Source organism: Lytechinus variegatus, chromosome 3 (genome assembly GCF_018143015.1).
Source record: "Lytechinus variegatus isolate NC3 chromosome 3, Lvar_3.0, whole genome shotgun sequence".
In the NCBI taxonomy this organism is placed as follows: Eukaryota; Metazoa; Echinodermata; class Echinoidea; order Temnopleuroida; family Toxopneustidae; genus Lytechinus; species Lytechinus variegatus.
In genome coordinates, this window is record NC_054742.1 from 11,777,969 (window position 1) to 11,801,879 (window position 23,911).

At 34.4% G+C, this 23,911-nt stretch overlaps 1 protein-coding gene across 3 annotated transcripts in view; it reads right to left on the reverse strand.

The window, feature by feature from the left end:
• The window catches only part of LOC121410223, a 41,122-nt gene extending 29,693 nt beyond the window's left edge, over window positions 1–11,429 (reverse strand). For all 3 annotated transcript variants that reach the window (XM_041602161.1, XM_041602162.1, XM_041602160.1), the window contains exon 1: window positions 11,283–11,429. The gene's annotated coding sequence lies outside the window, so the exon portion shown is untranslated. The remainder of the gene's footprint in view (window positions 1–11,282) is intronic.
• Window positions 11,430–23,911: the final 12,482 nt, after the last annotated feature.

Genomic DNA, 23,911 nt, shown 5'->3' on the forward strand with positions numbered 1-23,911 from the left:
GGATTCTGACCAAGTGTAAAAAAAAATCGGTATCACATTTTTTGTCTCTTTCTTTCATTTTTTAAACTAATGATGGAGATTGTCGGCAATTTTATTCTGTTCCTAAACAAGACAAAGAATTAAGTTTTATCTGTAAAAGTTGAAATAATGATATATCAAGATATTTACAAATAAAGAGACACAGTTTTCATTGGATCGAACATGAATTCACGTTTTTAAAAGCAAATTTGGGTGATATAGGCCTACAAAACTATCAGCGTATCATCAGCCCGCGTTAGCCGGGGTCGCGAATTTGTTCTAAAAGGGGAGCGAGACTTGAAAAACAAGTTGTGGGACGACGCGACACCAGCTTTTCGCGTTATTGACTTAAGGCATGGTCACACCGCCCGAGCGTTGTTGGAGCGGTCGTGGAGCGGAGAGAAAAAAAAATCATCACTGCTCGCTACCGTTCACCATTTTTGATTTCGTTACGGCATGGTCACACCGCCCGAGCGTTGTTGGAGCGGTCGTGGAGCGGAGAGAAAAAAATCATCACCGCTCGCTACCGTTCACCATTTTTTATTTCGTTAAGGCATGGTCACACCGCCTGAGCGTTGTTGGAGCGGTAAGGAGAGGGGGTCGAATTTCGCTCACGAAATTGGGGAAAAAACAAAAATCGAAAACAAAATAAAAACAATCGAAATCGAAAATGGTGAACGGGAGCGAGCGGTGATGATTTTTTTCTCTCCGCTCCACGACCGCTCCAACAACGCTCGGGCGGTGTGACCATGCCTTTAGAGCGAAAAATGTCGTAATGTACATTTCATTCCGTAGAACACACGAACCCACACACAGAGTACAAGCAACAGTTTTGTCTTATATGCCATGTTATTCTTTTCAAAGTATTTTCACTGCTACCGTCTTGTGTATTAAATATGTTAATTATTCATATAAACGTGCATTAGAGAATCCCCAAGCTCTCCTGGAAGCAATAAACGATGTGGTAGAGCGAAGCGTAGGAGGGAATTACACCATATACTTCTTTGATCTTTGAGAGAGATAAAGTGTCTCGTTCAGTTTCGATATATAAGAATCGTATCACTCCAAGAAGAATAAAGTTAAGGTACATTAACTAGTAAAGTATGAAGAAGGCGAGAAATGAAAGCCAAGACCTTTTTGGAAACATTTTTTTTCAACTCCCAATCCCGTGTTAAAATACTCTTTTGGGGTTTCCTAAACAGTATATATATTATGAATGAATGTTAAGTTTGATGATTATGATTTTGATAATTGTCAATGTTTTAGTTTATTATGTAGCGCCTTGAGTAATGATTCACTAGAAAGTGTGCATTAGAAATAGCTTTTATTGTTATTATTATTATTATTAACAAGGATCTTTTGAATCGGTTTAGCTCATTGTTGTATGAACAAGGTTTTAAATGTAATCTTTGATGATCACACACGAGATGTACACATCTTCAAACAGGATCGATCATTATCACTTTGTGTGTTGTGGTAACATTTAGCATCCTCTCTGAAAACTGGGGTAATTGGATCACATACTCGAGCTACCGTAAGAAACGAACATCAAACACAATGGAGGAGTTATAGGAGCAACATAATAACTGTTTCTCATGTGCCTTTACGGGAGAGGAGAGAAACTGAAAAGGGGCTCGTCTCAGACCGCCAACAAAATTCTAATATGGAAACGAGGAGGAAATGTATTAAATATTTAGTCTTCTGGTATTAAGACGTGGTTTATTTGACAGGCTCTTTAGAATAAGTTATATCACTGATCAAACGACTTTCTTAAAGAAATGCAAACCCACTTTGACATATAGCATCAATAATCACTTCTGACAGAATGAGACTACTCGATATCCTCGACCAAGATATCTAAATAATCGAATCATGTATAAATTAATATGAAATCACTGTTGTATTAGAGTGGGGAAATATGCAAATTACACATGATCACCTAGTAAATGGATATCACAGTTTGTGTTGGAACGGGGTTGTCAGTGATTTTATTTAGCTCATTCGAAAACTTTTTAAAAATGTGAAAAGAGGATATTTAGTCTTTATTGGTATCCTGTGTGTTTAATAACAATGCAGGCATACATCCTAGTCTATTCAATACAATAACACACATGAACACTGGCGTATTTAAAGTCCACCCCAGAAAATTGTTGATTTGAATCGATAGAGAAAAATCAAACAAACGTAACGCTGCAATTTCATCGAAATCGGATGTAAAATAAGAAAGTTATGGCATTTGTAAGTTTCACTTATTTTTCACAAAACAGTTAAATGCACAAATCAGTGATATGCAAATGAGAGAGTCGATGATGTCCATCACTCACTATTTCTTTTGTTTTTTATAGTTTGAATAATACAATATTTCAATTTTCACAGATTTGAAAATAAGGATCAACTTAACTTTACATAAACTGTTGAAATAATGGTAATTCCACATGTTTCAGGGAGAAATAAAAATTTGTTGCACTTGACAAGGAGGAAAAAATTAGAATATTTCATATTTCATATAATAAAATACAAAAGAAATAGTGAGTGGGTGACGTCATCAGTCTGCCAATTTGCATATGGACCAGGATGTGCTTATAACTGTTTTGTGAAATCAAGCGAAAGTTTAAAATGTCATAACTTTCTTATTATACATCCGATTTTGATGAAATTTTCAGTTTTATTCTTGTTGGATTTTCTCCTTTTCTTCAAATCAACTTTTTGTTGGGGTGGACTTGTCCTTTAATCCCGGGGATGGGGATACACCCCGTCCACACACACACACTTTTCAGAGAGGAGGTAGCATGAACAATCACCCTTTTCAAGACAGAAACGATATTTCTTATTGGATCATGAAATGATTGATATTAATGTTAATGCATGGATTCATCTTGAAATGCAGTCAAAATGCTTAAATTGTCCTATTTTGCATTCGAAAATCTTACCAAGAATTTGGCAATGACAAATCCCTATACGTTTGGCATGATTAAAAATGTTGCATCGTCAAGTTTTGAATTATATAATTTTAAATCTAGCTGCCGTGAATGTGTGTGTGTGTGGGGGGTATCATATCATGACATATTGCTCTCATTCCCCTCCCCTGCTCCGACTGGATTTTCATCACTGCACTTGAAATCTTTTTTCTGATGTAACCTTGTTATATAAAGTTCATCAAAACTCGACTAGTCAGTAGAGAAAATAATATCGAAATAAAATACTCTTGATAATCCATCCATACAATTGGAGGAGCATCAGCGCAGTGCAAATTCTACGAAGATAAGCAAACTTCTTCAAACTTAACACTCAACCTCGGACAAGAGGTAATTCTCGAAACCTAATCAAATTAAGAGCAAATTCAACAACCAGGCAACGGGACTTCTCGCAACGAGTAATCAACCTATGGAATGATTTGCCTACTGAAGTTGAAAATAAATTAGTAACAGTATAAACGCATTCAAATCAAATCTAGAGAAGGCCTGGAAAACAAAGTTTAATCGTTTCGACCCCTACACAGAATTCTCATAACTCGTCCAAACCCACACATGCATTGTAAAATTGTTACGTTCAAAGAGGATGCAGAGGGCAGGGGCATCGATCCACTTTTCAGATGGGGGGCAAAATCATGGATAAACTTTCTAAAGGCAAAGCAAACAAACTCACACATACACACATTATATATATATATATATTTATACATATATGTGACTCATGAGAAAGAGACACATATCCCACCAACAAATTAATGCGAGTGCCGAGAGCGACCTGAGAACTGAAAGCTTGATATTCTTAGCATTTTTTTTTACCAATGATTAAGATGGGTATCTAATAAAACAATAGATGCGAGCGTGAAGCGCGAGCTGAAAATTTTTATATTTCGATCTGAACAAAATTGAGTTTCATGGACGTTTTTAATAAAGAAAAAGATAAATAAGATCCAAAAGATTATTGCAAATCGAAGCAGGAGTTCTATTGGGGTTTAAAACTGAAAACGGGACATTCTATTCACCTATTTAATCATGAAAAGTATGGGTGATTGCTACAGAAATGATCCGAGCGCGAAGCGCGAGCTGAACATTTTTATTTTCTAATCTGAAAAGCGGACATTTTGAGCACAATTTTGAATAAAGAATGAGTTGTGTATCTCAATCTCACTTTCTGATTTCTGTGTAACATTACAATCTTATCTTATTTTTTGCACATGCTGAATTATTGGGGGGGGGGGCAAAACGATATGTTTGCCCCTCCAATATTTTCATTGGTGGGGCGATCACCCCCCTCCCCCCCCCCCAGGATCGATGCCTCTGGCAGAGGGGCAAATAAGTTTTCTATACTTTATGCCTTACATCAAGGTAAAATACAAAAAAAAATCTTTGTACAAACAAGTGACATGAATATGACTCCGAAATTCAGTCTAAGTTTGCATGTTGGTTATAAACAGACGAAGATCTTTTTGTGAATACAACCATTCATGGCAAAACAACGGATAAACAACAATGTTGTAACATTGTATCGATAAAGGAGTGTCTTCGTTGGGGCCAGAATATTGTTTTCAAACAAGGCTAGAATTCCCAAGTAATTAAGACCTTATAGTTTTTGTCGAAGGTGAAAAAAGAGTGGGAGAATTATTAAAGTGACCTGTGATATGAAATGGGGCATTGTTTTCTCTTCTAAAGTCACTCAGGAAGGGGTGGATCTGTCAGAAATAGTGACTGTAGCTAAGCTCAGCTCCCCCATTCTTTATGATATTGTGGACCTGCATAATAATACAGCTGTGGTGTATTTATCTACATCAGTATGCAAGCTCTGCATCGACAGAGCATTGTGTATTCGGCTCTACCGCTAGAAACCGTAGGAGAAAATTGTAAGAGGTTAATAATTGTCATTTGATAAACTCGAGGCCATATTAGGCTGGTGGCTGTAAAAACATTTCGATCGTTGTTTCGCCTCATTATTACCTTTACTTGCCAATCAAATTAATGAAATGTAATCTTGGAATTGACATAAACTAAACATAGGAACATTGCTACAGGTTTGCATGAGAGCAGCGGAAATCAAACATGACTGAAATTACAAGTAGCTTGTCAAATTGTATTGATTTTATGCTTTGCAAACATATTCCATTCGAAACAATAAAATGGTATGCAAACAAAGAAATAAGATGGATAATCTCATATCGCATATTTTTGTCGTATTTAGCAACAAAACCTTCTGTGGGAAATAAATGATTACATACTAATCAAATAATAAAATCACGAATTAGCTCTCAAAAAAAAATCTGTGTGTTTTGATTCCGATCATCTATCAAATACTCACCTTGTTGCAGTGGTTATTTGTGAATCATTGTTGTGTGATAAAGTCTTGTTTAATTTGCCTTTTATTTTTAGATTTATCAAGCCGCGAATATGGAAGAGAAATTAAAACATAGGCCTATTGATTAACAATTTCATGACATATTTATATATTCCATATCCCCGCAAGTAAACAATTTTTCTAAGGCGATGGTTGTTCATTGGTTGATGTTATTCTCGTTCCTCTGATAATTATATCTCGATGCCACAGATGTTATTTTCCGAGCAATGAGCAATACAAAACTGAGAGGATAAGAGAGAGAGCAGCAGCAGGGAGAGTATAAGATAGAGACAGGGAGAGAAAGAGGAGGGAGAGAGGGGATACTTGGGATGGGGAGGACCGAAGAGAGTAACAGAAGTGGGATGGAATAAAGCGCCACAGATAAGAGAGCTGCTTTCTTTCTTTAAAAGCTGGCGTATTCAGTTGGTTGAAGTGTTTTAAGAAGGTCACATAAACCTTGTGGTTGAGAACGAACCGGTCATCTCAAAATGGAAGGCTTTGGGTCTTCTTGAGTCATCTACCAGGTGATGTGAGAAGTCTGGAGTATAGAATGTCAACTCAAATTGGTCTTGCTTGGTTATTGATCGAGGGCAGATGAAAAGGACTGCTTCAAGATGGAATATGGCGCGAAAGAATGGAAATCCGTTGAAGTCCTCCTGGATTAAAGATGAGTAGCTGGAATTGGTTTTACTTTCTTCAAGCCAATTCGCTAATGTACCTTATCATGTAGGTTTATCGTTAACTAATCTGTGATAACGAAAATACATAATGGACTTTGCAGATAAATTACAATCAACCCTATTATTGTGATATTTGACCATTTTCAAATGATCAATTCTTGTGCTCGTCCACTTTTCCTTACAATTGACTAGAATTCACGCAGTCTACCTTTACACAAGGAAGATATCGTAATTATGATGTTAATATACAAAGAAGTCTTGTGAGATAATACCCTTTTTTACTTGAATTACGAATACTTACATGGACTGTGGAAACTTATTACACTTGCTCACGTCCATTGATCTCAATATTTAAGTCTATAGGTAGTTTATACTAACCATATACCACGCAGTTAGAAGAATTTCCAATAGAAGCTACACAGATCCATCTATCCTCTTATACTTTGGTGACGTTCAACCAAATGAACAGAATTTAAACTTTATATACTCTATCGTTGTTAACTATTACTACATGGATTTGATTTGTTAAATGAAAAATGGTTTATATAGATTGTATCTGGATTAGTATATTTTTTCCAAAAATGATGGCCATTACGATTTGAAGAGATAATTGAAATTCTTTAGTGTATGAAATATAAAGCTGATTAAAACGATGCAGGAGACATATGCATATGTTTTTTTTTGTCCAGTATTGATAGCATTAGACAAAAGTCGAGGAGATTCGATGCATACGAATTGCAAAAGACAGATAGCTGAGAGCATATGCATGGGAACCTTGTCATATTAATTCATGGAACGTATTATATAGCTCATCAGTGCATTGAGCTTTAGAGTCACGGATCACGACTGTCTGCTCTGGCGCCTGAATGACGACAAAAACAAGAAAATATATTCCAGTTTAGAAGCAAATCGTTTGAATAGGTTATTCAGAAACTCACTGAAATGAATTCAGGATTTTCTTACAATCACTGGGAGTCTTTACCAGGTTAATTGAGTAGTGAGTAGGCAATATATCTGCAGGACATGAAATATATATTGTATATCTTAGTAATAGTAATGGAGACTCGTACATACTTATCCTAAAGGTTACACAAGTAATTTGCAATATAAACGACAACAGCTTGATAGTGCATAGCATCAGTATTAGCCAATAAGTTACAACGTATGATCGCTATCAAATTTACACGTATTATCTTTCTACGACCCTCTATTTAAATTCACGATCTGTGATGGCAATTTCGTTAAAAAATATTATTTTGTAATTCTCATCTTTAGTGTCATACGACAGACAATAGTGGGTGCTACCCTTTCCCAATATTTTATTTACTGGTTATGAGGATGGTTTTGCATATAGGTTGCCCCTTGATGTACAGTACTTTTAAGATGAATATTTTCATTTAGTTTTAGTTACAGGCCAATTGCTTGACTTCCAGTTTTGTTATTCGCTTTCATTTAGTATTATTATAATTATTTTGTGTATTATACATGTATATTACTGCATACCTCATAGAGAAATTTAGAATTCACCATGTGCTATATTCTCTCTCTCTATTGTAATCAAGAATTGGTATTAGTTAACATTAGAGTCATTAACAATGTGTTTCGGAATGTGTTTCGGTGCAATATCATGAAAGTGACAATATAGCAAACATCACTTCACCGAACTCTACTGCACATAATGATCAAAGCCATGGTACACGGAGCTGAGTTTTTAAATGAGCTATGATGATGAGATCATCACGTACTTATCCATGATCATTTTGTCAAATTGCAACATAAAATTCATGGCCCGTGGTTTTGAAATGGTGAATATACTTGTTACAACTCTGAAATGGCGTTTGGACACGTTTTACTGACACTCTTGTTACCATAGGAACGAGACCATTAACAGCGTATTGCATTACTAACTCTGTTCCTATGAACTGGAAAAGGGGATGAAAAGTGCATTGTAATAAAAAAAATATAAATAAAAAATTTCAAACATACTTTCCTTCAAAACATACGTTATTAACTGTTGCTATAAATCCAGGGACTGCAAAGGGCAGGGGCGGTGACTATCCCCTGTGATTTTTCAAGTAGCTAAAAAAAATGAGGGGAGGGGGGCTGCAAGGGGAGAAAGAGGAAGACTGAGTCATGTAAGTCTATATTACCATTTTATTCAATAGCGCAAAAAAAATCTTGGTGGTTTCGCTCCCCTATCAAAACACCTTGACGCCGCCCTTGACCATATATACCCTCAAAGTTTGTATACCTAAATCTTGCAATGACTGCATTATAGCCTCACCCTCATCCAATTCCTGCATCGCTATCAATTGCGCCTTTAAGTAATAACTGAATATTCGTATAACTGAATATTCGTTGTATATAGCATTACGACCAAGAAATGGAGCTTAGGGAAGGACATGAAGGAGTCAGTGTATGAATCACAATTGTAATTGACCTCTCCCTGGGGCCCGTTGCAGAAAGAGTTGCAATCAATCGCAACTCTAAAAATCACGCGCAACTTGATTTTCAACCAATCAACAGCGCGCATTTGGGACTTGCGATTGATTTTTTGACTTGCGTTTAAACGCAACTCTTTCTGCAACGGGCCCCAGGTTCTCATCTTCCTAACAACCATATAACACATGAAGTCATATTTTACCTTAAGTTTATCATCCGTAAGTGCTTTAAAGTCAAAACTATTTGGAAGGTTTTGAATACTAATAATTACATGAAAATTGACTGATATTTTTCACCCTTTTCACTAATTTGCTTATCATTGATTTTTATTGAGATTATCTATCAATTATTTAACAAATCTTCAAAATTATAGGAAAAAAATATAATCATTTGTTACACTTTGCTGCTTTTGTTGTCTAAATGATCAAGTATATATGCAGTAATCTTGCAGACAGCTTCATTGACATGAATGAAGCTTTACAAGTAATAGGCCTACTCAGGGTTTTTATTTCTATCAAATACATTAAAACTGCGTATAAAACAGAGGTTAAATGAAAATTCATAACTCATCGGTTTGGGAACTATAGTAAAACTGATATGCGCATAATGTGCTTTTCATGCATCATCTCTAATGATGAATTATAACGCGAAATACCGATTGTTGTCAAAATCATAAAAAAATCTACTCCTCCTGGCTGGACTTCATCTACCCTCTTTCTATACTTTACATTTTTTCCGAGACTTGTGAAAATAAGATAATCTATTTCTTTATACCCAGCAGCAAAACTACATGATCTTTCCTGAATCATTATTTAGAAAAGACGGTATTCTACCAATTCCATATTTATATCCATTGCAATGATTGGTTGCAGTGAATGTGCTATACAAAAAACAAGGAAATAAATCATAAATAGACATAATTCCTTTAATTCCTTATCACAAAATCAAATCAAAACAAAACAAAACTATTTCTTTGTTTTATACTAAATCATATGCAGAACATGAATGACACTGAACAAGCTTGCCCAAAATTTTGTCACAGCATGCTCATTAGAATGAATTATTTCAACAAATCTAATATATTTTTTGAAGAATTTGTAGAAAACAATAGAAGTGAATTTAATTCTCAGAACATTTCCTGCCGTGAAAAATTTCTTTTTCGGGGGGGGGGGATCGAAGAGACTGAGACGTCATTATCCGGATCGGTCAGTAACTTAACATTCTTTGATTACTTCATTTTCTGATGTTTTATATCCCTTTAACAGAATTACCAAGTGCTAAGGGAAAAATAATAAACGGCTGATTCATTCGAGAGTTCTATTGGTCAACCATTTTCCCCCATAGCACTTTCGGAGTTCAAGGTGACATTGGTTTAAAAAAAGACTCCCCCCAAAAAAAAAAAAATGGTTCTCCATCCAAAATGAAGCGATTTCAAGAAAAATTTCTACTTTTAGCATACCAACCTGATTTTTAAGGGAGCTGCCTATGGTGTATGCAGCACCTAGAGAAATCTTGGGGGTACTTCAGCATCCTGCCTTTCAGGGCCATATGCTCGTCGGCCCTTTAAGTGTGTGAATCCCTTTTAACCTTTTATATTTTAGAGTGTACTATAGTGTTTATGTTATGATGAGCATTAAACTAACGCTACCAATCTCACACGTCATGGTGGACAAAACTACCTAAACATGGTCAGAAAGCAGAGTAAAACAGAGAGATAAAACACTAAGCCTAATAGTACCATCGACTAATTGTCAGTACCATTTTTTTTTCTCTACACTAATTTATTAGTACTGTATGAATCAAAACGTGAGTGTATATCCCATAACAATGAATGCCATGGCGAATCATATTGATGCATTAGCATGAATTAATCAGAATTCATTAGTGAACCAAGTCTAGTATCCTTTACAATATGAAATTTCTTTTTGATCTATTGATATTTGTTAACATGAAATACTGAGCAAAATAAGTCGTTCATTTGACGTACGACAGTAATATCTTTTTCACATGAAATAATGTACTAGTACGTCTGCAAAAAGACATAGCAAGTTATCAAAAGAACAATAGATTAATTGAACATTTAGATATAAGACAATTCTGAATAGTCATTTTGTTAAACATGCAAATATCGTGCACAGAGATAGCTACATTCGTGCTACATAGTCGAAATGTTATTCATGAAGTGAAATACAAATTCGGAGAAATTTATACTCTTCCAAATGAGACAATGATATGAATATATACAATAGAGGTATTGAAATTTGTTAATTTGATCGAAGAAATATGAATTCATATTAATAAACATAAGGAGTGTAAGTGCTGTGCATTGAAAATTGAGAAGTTCGTTATTCTGAAGCCATGCAGCATGCTCATGTAACGATCCTCATTCAACATGTCGACAAGTTATTATAAAAAAAATACAATTGATGCAATGACTTCTATAAGCACAACAGCAGCGGCCTGCTAAACAAAATAATAAAACTTGCGCAATATAATCATGCAGTTTAACCTTATATCTTAACATTAAAAGCATGAATACAAAAATAGCAAACGAGGCTGACATCATTTGCTTAGTCTCATCAAAATACTTTGACGAAGAAAAAAAAACATCGATATTTTGCTTTGGAACGTTAACTAAAGGACTGCAAAGTGACCCTTGAAATAAAGATCGAATCATCCAAGACTTATAAGCAAAAGGAAACACAAGATATTACTAGAAAAAAATGAGCAGCCAGCAACATTGATACATCGATCGTAGAGCAATACTCGAACTTGGACTTTCTCAAATTTCAATGCAACAGGACTTACGACATTAATGACGAATGCAGCATCATCAAGGCTGTTTCTTCGTTTCCTAGGCGACCTCCGACTCGCCAAAATTGAGGCCTGCTGCCACAGGCCAGACTGAGTTATAAAAGAGCGTTGCCGTTGACACAGGTTGCACAACCATTGTTCCCTCTGCACAACGAAGTGGGAGGAGAAGTCAAGATGCAACATATAAAACCAAACAGCGTACATGATTTACAAGCGTTATTCACATTATTCAAATGTGCATCGCATAAAAGACTACTTGTTACAAAACTATTTACAATTTAAAAAAAAATCAGTTGTCTGTTCCCGATTTACAGACGTGGCAGCGTGAGTGGGTTAATCGACGAGGGTGTGTGAGTGGGTGAAACATAAACGGTTTATTATTCTTCAATGATCGAGGTTAATAGTTGCATTCTACTACTTTCCAATTGGATTTGAAGAATATGTACGCTGTAAACTCCAAGGATTTAAAACAAATCCAGATCGGCTATAAATAGCGACCAGCCGACTATTAGATTTAGATTTGTACCTTGCTGATTTAGATATAAATCGAGATTAAAAAGTTATTCCTTAAGATCTAGAATAAATTAAAAAAAGTATTTTGTCTTTCTTTACAATTCAAGTTAACAAATAGTTTCTGTTGTACTCAACCATCTCGTTTAGTTCATTACCACCTCTTTTGTTATTCTACTGTTACCCTTCTGTTTTGTACTTTTTTAACCCTTTATTTACTTTGTTGTTACTACGACTTTATTTGTATGTTTGCTTTTTTTTTGTTTCAATGCATATAGGCCTGATGAAGGCCCGTGGCCGAAAGCTAGCCAATAAATGAGAGATGCTATTGAAAGATACGTCTAGCGTCCATGCCTGAATTCTTTTGCGTGTACATAGAACATGGCGCGCTGCAACACACGTTGTGCAAAGGACCCTCTTCCTTTGTTTATATAATTGTATATATATATACATATGTATATATATATGTAAACATATATAAACACACACATATATATATATATATATATATATATATATATATATATATATATATATATATATACATATATATATATATATACAGTAAAACCTGTGTATAGTGGTCACCGACGGGTACATACACCCTAAAAATTCGAATGTTAAATCAACATTTGAAAGGTTGGAGGAGTGACAACCTTTTCCAAATGTTACATCCAACCTTGTATAAAGCTGAATCCAACATTTTAAGTGTTGGGTAGAACCATTTAAAGTGGTAAATGCAACATTTAGAAAATGTCACTCCTCTAACCTTTCAAATGTTTAGTTAACAAATCTTTTTTTAGAGTATATATATATATATATATATATATATATATATATATGTATACATTAGGGGGAGGGGAGGCTAATTACGACACTGTTGATAGGGGCATAGGTGTGCATGGTGGCCTGAAGGTAATTCAGGCTTTCCTCGATTGCGGAATAAGAGTATGAGTATTTTACCTTATATGTTTTCCTCTAAGTTCTCTGTTCACCTCTGAATGATTGCATGCCATGATTGCGGAGCAGACGAAGATCATTCAACACGATAATTAGATATCTAATAAACATGATAATGATTCCAGTTCTCAGAGTTGATGAATAGCTAACTCTACAGTCACACGAAAATGAACCCGACTCCAAACCGATTCTGACTTACCAGATCGCTATGTATGCCACATAGCGTAATAGATTTGCGAAGTCAGGAGTCGGTTTCGCCAGTGTAACCTGAGCAGGATTAAAATACCATGATGACTTACAGCATTTTTCAGGTTCATTAAATAATTTTTGCAGTGTTTATGTTTCATCAGGTTTAAAGAGATTAAATGAATACTCGAAATATTAGAACAGAAACAGCATATTTTTAAAACATCATTATTTTTAATTACAAAAGCAGTCTTAGCATATTCATGCATTTTATTTTATTAAAAAATGACAACAATCTACTCAACTCTTATTGTAATCGACACATACCCCTCATTTTTAACCCCCTCTCCCCTACCTGTTGCTCCTTCTTATTTCCTTTTTCCCTCATGCATGGCACAATTTTCCTATCTTTACAGCAAATGTGTCTATAGATAATTAGACCTGTAAGTGATAACATAATTAGAAACGACGAATGGACATGGAACTGTGCTCACAATATTAATATGACATTACGAAAATACATGTACACAATAATGCACAAGTAATAACAACAATGAATGCACTGGGTTTTTATTCCAACAAGATGAATTACTGGACCAATGACAGATAACCATGCTGTGATATTAGCAACTCCTCAGCAATCAGTGAATGGCAATGTGGATGGACAAATGACCAATACGGGTGGACAATGGTTGTGTGCATACTCGTCATTGCATGTGTGTACGATGAGTGCCTGCCGTACATATAGACATTATGCGGCCACAGTTAGGACATACCATTGTGTCGTATGGGTGCCAAAGGAGGAGGACATCGACCGGACAAAAATATTGAAGGTTGAAGGGATGAGCTCAATTTCTCACGTATCACCCACTTCCCTCCCCTCCCCTGAAAGCTTTCATCACCTATTTTGCTTTATATGGCGGATGTTTATTACACTAGGTAGGCTATGACAAAGATGCATTAATTTGTACTTTTATAGCATAAAACCGATAAAAACAGACATAAATTACAACAAAAGAAATTAGTAACTTAAGTTCGTGTATGTAAATGCTTGCATCACAAGTAAATTGGATTATTGTAATAGTGTTCTGTATGGATTACCCGATTCTCAAATAAGCAAACTGCAGAGAGTGAAAAACACATGTGCACGTTTAATCATCTTCCCAAATTCTCTCCAGTCACCCCATTATTGAGAGAATTACACTGATTATTTGTCCGGCAAAGAATTACATTTAAGATCCTAATGATAGTCTTTAAATGTCTTAATGGTCATCTGATCTATTGAAATTTGAAATCCCGATCTCATGACCATCACCTTCGTAGCTCACAAGATACACTCATACAAGACTAAAGCATCACACGGGCCCCACGACTATGGAACAAACTTCCCCTCGAAATTAGGAATTCAACAAATTTGCATAATTTCAAGTTTTTCAATAGAATACAGCACCTAGGAAGCTCTTGCAGCAATAGAATATAGAAATAGCTTTTGCGCTATACAAATGTATATGATTATTATTACTAAAAATTATAAATTAAAGTATCAATTCCTTTCATATTTATATCCATTTGGATTGTCCACATGCTTTATGCAGCATTTGGCTGCGACACATGTCTTCCTTAAACCTTTTTTGATTAACATTGAATTAATCATAAGCTTATTGGTTTTGTTTAGATGTCGCATTTTTAAGGCTGTAGAATATTTTTATTGTTCGCTATAATTATGTGGCAGGACTAGCCAAGACATTAAAAGCGCCTTGGAAATCTGACCAGCTCCAGGCAAACAAGAACCCAAGCTCAAGACGGAATCAAGTATAGGAAAAAAAGGCCAACTTTTCCTGAGAAAGCAATGCCTTATTAAATGAAGAGAGAGTGACTTCAACAAAATTCGATATGCGGCCATTCGAGGGATTCGGTTGACATAGCAAATCATGTATAAAAATAGAATCAATTTGAAGGCATGTTGATATTTGAATATGTCACGTGATACATGTACACAGTGAGGGGAGGTTAGGTAATGACTTTGTACTATTAAATCGTATTAGGGGGAATTTAAGGGCAGGCCAGTCAGGTACATTTCTGTTCACTTGTCAACGCAACCGCCAGTTTTATTTTCTTACTAGGCAAGGTTTCAGTTTTCACCTCTCAGCGAAACATTAAATATATAAATTGTACTCTTTCACTGCATTGTCTTTGACAGTGAATCAATAATAAATGGATGGCCCTAATCGCTTCACTTTGTGAATGAATGTCTTTAATAGCAGTAACATGTACGTTAATCATTATCAAATTAATAAAGTTCATCAACATTAAAAACAACGAAGGCTTCATAATATACGCAGATTAAAAATATGTTGGTGTGTATTTGAAGTAATTTGATGAAAGGCTTTAAAAAGACATTTTTTACGTCAGTTTATACATCTCATAATTAAAAAAATAGGTGCTGTAATAAATAGTTTTCTTTGGTAAATAATATAAAGGACATGTCTTCACCAATGAGGACTATCATATTCTACTTCTTATACAGGTAGTATGCAATATAATGAATATCGACCAAATTAATCAATCTTGAACATTGGCATTCACCTTCCGTTAACCACCCCCTGGCATGAACTTGAGCTATATGATTCTTATGATACCGCCAACTATAACAGCGTGGTGTCACGTGATTTCTGTAGGTCACATGTTTTTCATGTGAGGCGGAGGGATGGGTTCATGTGATGAGTGCTGCAGGCTAGGTATGGCATTTACCATCAATCATCAAGTGGGAACCTTTATGGCGGGAAAGAAGGATGCATTATGGTCCATCGACTTCCTCACCCTGTTGCCTGATCGTGAAGATATTTATACGAGGCGAACAGACAGGCAGACAGGTAGACCTACTATCAAGCGAGGAAACCAACACTGTCGATATAATAGAATACGTCATGTATTTCTACAAGAAAGCACTGGAGTCTCTACATGAGACATTATCACATCTCATTCCGGAATAGAAATATGGTGATACGTAGTTGATGGGCCATTTCTGTGAATTCAAAATAATTAACCAGCTTATATCGACCTTTCAAATGAAGTTATAACAATTATGCTATAATCCTTTAATAAATCTATTTCCAATCTGTCTCAATCAGAACTTTACTTTGCCTTCCATCACCTGACTAAACATTCTACTTAACATTCTGAGAGTAAATTGATAGGTTTAATGTTCACTCCAAGGATGTACTTTGTCTTTTCCGTCACAATACATGTCATCTATTTCCTTCCCATTAAACAATAATTTTTAAGATAGGAGCATTTAATTCAGGAATAAATGCTGCTAGCATGAACATGCATTGACTATATAATATAAGAAGTCTTTATCACACAAAACACACACACACACAAGCACATAATGCACACCAACCCTTGGCTGCCAATTTATAAACGCACTCAGTTCTCATGAATATTTTGCTGGCGTGCATGCGCTAAATCGTGACTGCCATACGTTGACAGTTGAGTGAGAATACCTACTGGGACCCTTGTCCGTCACTTTACACATTAACGTTCGATTTAAGTAAATAGTTAGAGCAAGTAGCGGTGAACCTATTCCTGTAGTTGCTACCTTCCATCCTCTTATCTATACATATTGTGAAGTACACGTTTGACCTATGACACATGACGTCAGAGAATAGAGAACAAGTTTAGTATTTGGTATTCTCAAGATGACTCAGTTGACTCTAGGTTAACGAAGTTATACATGCAGTCAAAAGTTTTTTTTTTATTTGTCGATGAAATGAGAACGAAGAGATAAAATGGGTATGGAATTAATTTTAATGACGGGGTGTTCAAAGTAATTATCATTGTCATCAATTTTGAGATTTTGAGTAAGTAAGCAGCATTCCATAGAAGGGCGATCTAAACTAATCAGAACTACAATCTGGGTTAACTTATAGGAATACCTCACACTGACTGCACATCAAAGTTCAATGGGGCTTTCAGATAGTAGCCTACTCCTTACTAAAAAAAAGGGCACGAAAATTTTCGTATCGGATGTGGAAGCGATCGATTGTACTGGGAAGATTGTTATGTATGTGGCGGTCAATATGACAAAACAATCTCTCCTCAGATGATACATTCATATCTACTGTAGATGCGACGGACCACAATCCATAGGGAATGATGACATGTGTCCACTGAAAATTTCATTTATGGAAAACTGATAATAATTTTGTATGTGAATGTAGAAAATACTACAATCTAATAGTGGTCCCTCGGTATAATTCAGACAAAGAATAAGAAATTTAGGCCAAATTGGTATTTTTTAAAAATCAAATCACCGTCGCTATTTACATCTTAAAAGGGCAATTCAGCAAAGAGAAAGTGAAAATTTCGAAAGTAAAAGAGCCTATCTAATGACACTTAGACATAAGGGTAACCATACCACATGAGTTGCAGGTCACTTGATCAAGGTCAAAGGTCATTTGAACCTTGGTCATGTTGTATTATACAAAAACAACTCAAACAAGGTTAAATTGTGATAGTTTGGCAAGTATAATTCTTTATTCATTGGATTTTCATAATAATGGATATCAGGAAATTGACAAATGGTTTATTTCACTTCACTAGGAAAATGTCAAAGATCATTTGAAGTCAACAAACTTAGGATTTTACTATCAAATAAATGCATTTACCCGCTCTGTCAAAAAGATAATACTACACATGAAGTTGTTTTTAAAGTTAGCATTGCTGCTAAATTGAATTATGGAATGCAGGCAATACTACTAGAGGCGTTCCACTTGTCTCCAACCAATTCAAACCGTTTTCCTCCATGCAGTAATGAATTGTTACGTATATGGTTCATTGTTATATATCCTCATTAAATGTAATTACATGCGAAAAATTTGAACCTTTCATGAAATGTTATATATGCCTGAAAACTTGAAGCAGTGCGATTATGGCCTCAAGGATTATTGTATTCCTAATCGTATTCCCCCGTAGAACCTCTCCATCCGCCATGTGTGGTAGAAGTTAATGATAAATAATGAGATTAATTTACCAGTACTGATTGATTACATCATTGGCAAATGTTTCACAATATTCATTTAGCCGTAGGGAAGAATTGTGGTATTCAGTTATTACGTAATATATTATGCCTAGAAATCAATTGTCCAAATCACGGCCCTTCTTACTAAATGCGGAATAATCAATACAGCGTGTGGTTTGATGGACTCAATTTGTATTTTAAAGGTCAACCTGAGTAGTATTGAAGCATACGGTGTAAGATACTATGTGGATGGGTATGTTTTTAGACCACTGATACCACACAATAATACACCAACCAAGACAAAAAAAAAGGATAAATTGTATATCGTAATCAGTAGTTACATACATGACGATCTTAAGAAGAAAACTATATTCAAATACAGTATTGTCTTCATTAACCATAGCTATTATCGGAATAAGTGAATCATGGTTTTAACTAAAAAAAGAGAGTAGCCTTATATCATTTTATTATCATAAATTTAATCATAGCTTTTGATTCAATTGGTTATTCTATTTAACAGAATAAGCGGTTCAGTTGTTTAATAATGATTTAGACGACAGAAAACAACTTGTAAAATTTTAGGATTTTGTCTCTGAGAGTTGCAATAGTAACGTAGCCGTTCCACAAGGATCGACTTTGGGCTTGCTCCGTTTTTTTTTAATAATTCAACGATCTCAGTTTGCTAGTAGGGTTTTGTTTATTATGATTTTGCAGATGATGGCAATCTTTTAAGTGGTAATATTCTTAAAGATGTAAATAACATGTTACAAGATTAATTGGTTCATATTAATAATTGGGTTTCTTCAATCAAATTACAAGTAAATTAAAGTTAGACTGGCAAAAAAAAAAAAAACATAAACCATTTCTAATGTAAAAAAACAAGTGCAAAATACCTGCTACATTACTTTAACGTACTACTTATTACAATGTTATGATAATACAAATCTTGGCATGTTAACGCCCCCATGCACATTTTGTTCTTTTTTGGTGTATGGGTTTTTGCTTTCTCTTCTTTTCTAACTTCTTGTTTGCTGTAGCTAGCTATAACATAATAACCTTTACATATCCCCACAGCATAATTTATGTCACTCGTTATCCTTTCATTTATAACTCGTGTTTTGTGTTTTGCTCTTTAGCTTTTTTAATACTGGAATGTTTTCTAGTTGTCATGTGTATCTATATGCATTTACATGTTTCATTTTTAATGAATGGAATTTCTCGTTGATTATTCACTCATCGCTATAATTCTAAACCTTTGAGGGTAAGCTCGTTTGTTATCATATTACTTTCCTCATTATAACGTTATACATATTATTGATTTCGTGCATGATTTTAAATTCCTCATTCACATTGTATTTCCTACCCTTCGTGGTACCGAAAACTTCCATCTCTCTAAGTTCAATCTCTCCAGTATATTTTCCATTATAATATTTTAATTCAAATTGGTAGTTCCCCTTTTCACACTCATTCTTAATTACTAATATGTACGGTCGCATAGTCCTTTCAAAGTGAAATGGAGACATCTATTAAAATTTGGATGATAAATAATTAGCATGTTTAATAATGATCATTTATCATTTACGTTATCATTATTTCTTTATCACAATTTCAAAACTAAGTTGACTCGTCCCGAAGGACCTTTCGGCTTTTTGTGTTTTTTTACAAGGGAGAAATGCTCTTATGACTGATATGTACGAAATGGTAAAAATGAGTGTGTGAGTGTGTGTATGTATAGGGGGTGACACATATCTTGTATGCATTTAGGAATAGCAAACGATCTATAGGTATACGCCCATTTAAAATCGGCCAGAGAGAAGCTGTAAAAGAAAAACATGGTATTTCTTGGGATATGAGGCACGAGCGAAAGTTTGCTTAAAATATTACCCGGCATGTGCCTCTGGTTTGGGAGTGTAAAAAGCCTCCATAGCTTGATTTTCTTGTATGCTAACGTTCCATCTAATCCCTAAGGGCTTTTATCTCGAGAATGGCATAGGCCAGCATCTGCCCGGGAAGTGACGCACAGATAATGGTGTTTTCAATGAAGAATGATAAACCTAATCTTTAATGCAAGAAAGACTTGTAAGATGCGTGTCCCTGATTTTTCATGACATTCTCGTCACATATTACCACCATAAATGGGTTTCGAGGGCATTTAATATTTTCGGAAAGAATGACTGAAATTATAAAGGACAGTCCGCATGCAATCCAACATTTAATGCAAAGAAAATAAACCGAAAACAATAACATAATTGATACTGAATATGGGTAATACTTTGTAAGGAATAATAAGTACCGATTAAAATATCACCATTAAAATTGTCTTCATGTCAGTATCTTATCTTATGTCTGAGGGATATTATCTTCAATCGGATGCTACTGAAGATGAATATATTATTTAATTCCTGCCAAAAGAATATCAAGAACACGCGAATAATTATTTATACTAAAAAAAAAACATTTAGGATCGGAATAACATGACTCATATGCCGCGCTGAAAACGGAAACCTTGAAATAGCAGTGTGATCAAGAAAAACAATTCGGAGAAGAGGGAAGAGTTCTTTCAATCAATACCTTAACTCTTCAACGATGTTGCATCAGCAGACAATGTCGTTTTGCTCCAACGCATTCATCTAGCTAAAACAACAAGGTATTCCTTGATTTGATTATTACCACATAGGGCTCTCAATGTCTTATGAAAACACACAATATTTCTCAAAGCTAACCGGTCCGTATACACTGGATTCAAAGAAAGTGTGTAAATGACAAATTGAATGTATACAATATAATGATGGTGTATGATTATATGATTAGAAATGAAGAAAAATCTGATTGGGAATATTCTATTTTGGCAAAGATCAAAATAAACAAATCCTGTTAACAAATGAAATTGTCAGCCATTAAACTTTTACAGTTATAATAATTACTGCACAAATTGCGAACACGTTGTAGTAGATGGTCAAAAAAACTTACGAACACGGAAGCGAAAACAAGTGTAACAATTAGGCAATACTAATTTTGATAATACATGACATGCTAGAATATTTTACGTCGATATTTGGGAAGGAGAGTAAAGGCTTAACCAAAAAAATCTTGCAGATATATTTATCATGTAACAAAATCACTTACACGTCAAGGAAATATGCAATCCCAATTTTCATCTAGTGCCAATAAAAAAGAAAGATATCTTTCACCCAGCCAATAACATAAAGTTGATTTTTATAGTTCAAATAATCACGATCGGTCACCGTTGAATTGGATGAAAAGTAATGGCCTTTGATATTTTTGTCATATTCCCATCATAACTATAAACCTGTAAGGATATGCAGTGTGAACATTCTTTTAAATTTGAATTGGAACCTTGATAAACTGGATTATGTCTCCAAGCTCCATAATTTCATGTACTAAATCAACCAACTGAATACACACTGGGTTGAGCTGACTCTACGCCTTAGCTCTGGTAGAGGATCTATCAATTTGCATTGACTTGTGCGTTTGTGTTCTAAATTCTCTTCTCAATCATATGTGTTTGCTTTGTAGATCAATATCACATTAATGCACAGCGAGGATAAACAGAACATGTTCGCAAACTTGAAGAAAGTCGAGTTTTCTACATGAAAGATTGTTTATAAACATCAAGATTGTGTATTTTGTTTTCATATCTTCCCTAAACCAACAGAATATGAAAGAAAATATTTTGATTAGACCAAATAACTTTCAATAAACTCAAGTCTACTTGTTATATACATGTAAAATTGTAAGAGCAATTACATTCATTTACTTATTTATTTTATCTTAAAGAATATTTCAGAATGCTTACACCTATTTAAAGGCAGAGGAAATTTGTTATTTCTGAATAGGGACTGCAACACAAAAGAGATTCCTATAGTGGTACTGGAAATGAACAATAGGATTAGCTTTTTGTTTACAAATGTTAATTTCACTGAAGTCATTCAAGTGTAAGATCAATATTTATTTATGTTTTGTTAGTTTATGATTGTTATATTTCCTGTAATAAAAAAGAAGGAAATAAAATTTAAATTTTTTTATTGTTATTCATTGCAGTATCGTAACATACTTAAAAAAAAATTGTATAATAGCGATGATACTTTATATTCAAGGATCGACACTCACTTTGCTTTTGTTAAAACAATACTAACGATAAATGTGCTTAACAGTGTGTTCAATAGTAAGCTGCTCAATAGTAAGCTACCGACAAGTCACGAGTCTTCATCCATACTCTGAGCTAGACGGTCGATTTCAGACAATTAATTAGAGTTGACAGGCTGGAGTCAACACACAATTCATTATGCACTTGCAAGAGATCTTACAGATATCATAAATAGAATTTTAAATTACCTTTTGATATATATATAAACTGATTAGCAAAAATGTTCACAAAAATATGTATCAAAATTATTATGTACCCAAGAAATTTGATATGGCCATAATATATTGAACGAGAAAAATAATTTTTTAATCAAATATATTTCTCATTAAACATTATTTTCAACATTTTATGCTATGGTACCGCATTTAAATACTATTCATTTGCGATAATTCATGTCACATGAATTCTAAGCAGATTGAATACAATGTAGACCGGTTGAATTTAATGCCTTCGTTGAACATTAAAAAGTTGTAATTAGATATCCTAAGAAATATCTTAACAAATGAAACTGTTAGAAGTAAAATGACATCAAAATATTTCACTATTTATGTTGTTATAATATATGACTGATTGTAATCGAAAGGAAAGGGCGCTATATTAAATGACCTTTGGTTTTGATAAAAATATAACTCATATTTTGGCTATTTCGTCCTAATGCATTAGCCAAGTTGATGTAAGTAACTTCGAGTTATCTTTTCAAATATAATTCAGCGGATTATTCATATGATCTACGAAAATATTGATAACAGCAAGTCAATTATTTTTTTATTAATAAATGAATATATCGCTTAATACACATTTCAAACAATCCAACAGAAATTTCAGGCATCACTATCTCAAGAGATGATAGTAGATAGCTTGCTCAATATGAACTGTTAGCTAGTATTACTTAATAAACCTGTAGAAAGACACATGAGGAGAGAAAATTAACTGAAGTCCCAATCGACCTCTGAATCAATAAATAACCAACTCAGATGTGACCAACACACTCTCATTTTCCGATTGATAGGGTGTCCAAGTAGAATGAAAGTGCTACCAATACCATCGAACATCAGTTTCTAAGCTCTATATGCTAGAGGTAAGCATTTCATAAAATGTTAAATCAGAAAACCTTAAACAGATTCTGAACACAGAAGGACGCTGAAGAACATATTTGAGAATTAACAGGTGAAAATATGACTTTATTGTAGCTATCAAGACAAAACATTCAAAGTATTTCTTATAAAAACTAATAATATTCGAAAACAAACCAACAACATCACATCGTATAATTCAAATGAATCTTATTAATCAAACCGAAATAGTGTAACTAGCTGTAGAATGAACACAAATTTCTGATATTATGCACACTTTAATTTCCATAGAAGTAACACGATTCAGTATGTGTAATGAGTAAAAAAAAAAGGCCATCAGAAAATCATAATAGGGCTTCACATCATTTAGTTTTCCGGTTACCCAATTATTAATCACACTTCACTCGAATTGAGAGAGAAAAAACGAATCTGATGTTTTCTTTGTCACATAATAACATGTTCACATCTTCTGAAGATCGCTATAAGTCAATGGTATAGCTTTTGAGATCTTAAGCGGTACAGATAAAAATGTGTCTTTTTTCCAATATACGATATTCATGATTGGACTGTAATTATAGTCCTTTGTGCAGGAAGAGGTATTTTGCAATTTGATCTTTGATCTTAGGCAAATTTCTGAAGTTGGAATCAAACCTAGGGCATTTCACATGATGATTAAAAAATCAAGAAAACTGCCTTTAACGAT